A 1,337-nucleotide genomic window follows, 5' to 3' on the forward strand; every position below is an offset into this window, starting at 1 on the left:
GTGCTAAATTCTACTTACTTCAGCACTAACTTTAATCCACATCTATGTCACCATATTAATGAAGCAAAAATAAATATATGATGCAACACAACAACTGAAAATAAGAAACATTACGAGAAGATGACATATAGAACAAAAAAGTATGTTAATAACTAACACATACACAATATGTGCACTACCCACATTTTGACATGAAAAAACTTCCATTACATTTAATCTAATCTTTTGTCTAAAGTTATACACAAATTTACCCATACACATAGAGAAATGTATACATATATAATGACTATTATAATAACTGAGTGAGATTTTCTAAACTACAGAATCTGATTATTAGTCCTCTAATTTCTCTTTTTTCCCTCTATGCCTTCAAACTCTTCCTTCTTCACTCTGGCAATCCTTTCATATTGTCGTCCACTGCCTCCATTTGAGGAACATATTGGTCAATTATACATAATTATAATTATTAGTAACCACAACCAATTACACAGCAAGGAATAGAAATTAAGAACTGATGATAGAAACTGTTTATACAGTGAATATGAAGATCAAATAGTGGCCTCATCTTCAAAAAAAAAATAGTGAAAACAGTCATAACGTTGTAAAGTTGTAAACTCCACTTCTGGCCAGGAAGTATGAAGATGCTTCATTTGTTTTAGTTGTGGCAGGTTTTCTATGGACTTTGGCTACAACTCTACTTTTGGTTTGATGCTCTTAGCATACGTTAATGGATATGTATAAAAAGATCTTTTGATGATCTTAAATTTTTACATTCCTAAGGTAACAATAAACTTGTCTGAATATTTCCCATGGAACATATAGTCCTATTAGAAAGAATTTGTTACCTGTACCTAGTTTCATAAATGTGTTGTTGGATTCCATTACAAGTTTGACTATTCTACATAATTTAAACCAAATAAGAGTACATTCAATTCCAATAAAATTATATATCAACAGAAGGGAAAACAGAAAAAAAAAGAAAAAAGAGATATCAATAAGCCTCATTTGTTCCTTTTCTTACACATTGGATTCTATGTTCAGTTCTACATTCAAACCAAATAATTATATAATTAATATTTACTTCCATAAGACCCATGCTAAGTACACAAGTAATAGTTTTAATCTCCCAAAACTATTTCTGACGGACACGGGAATGTCTATAGGTACCATGAGAGTGTCCAACTTTTATGCTGGTCACAAGTCTCCCTGTCATGGTTTTATACCTTTATAATGGACTATTTCAAGGAGAAGATGGTAGATGATCCTTGGCCTTTGACCTCCAGGGGTCCTGAACAATGTTGTATTTATACTGTCATTCTCCCAACAAGGATGTCAAT

The sequence above is a fragment of the Penaeus monodon genome, chromosome 22, assembly GCF_015228065.2.
Source record: "Penaeus monodon isolate SGIC_2016 chromosome 22, NSTDA_Pmon_1, whole genome shotgun sequence".
Taxonomy (NCBI): domain Eukaryota; kingdom Metazoa; phylum Arthropoda; class Malacostraca; order Decapoda; family Penaeidae; genus Penaeus; species Penaeus monodon.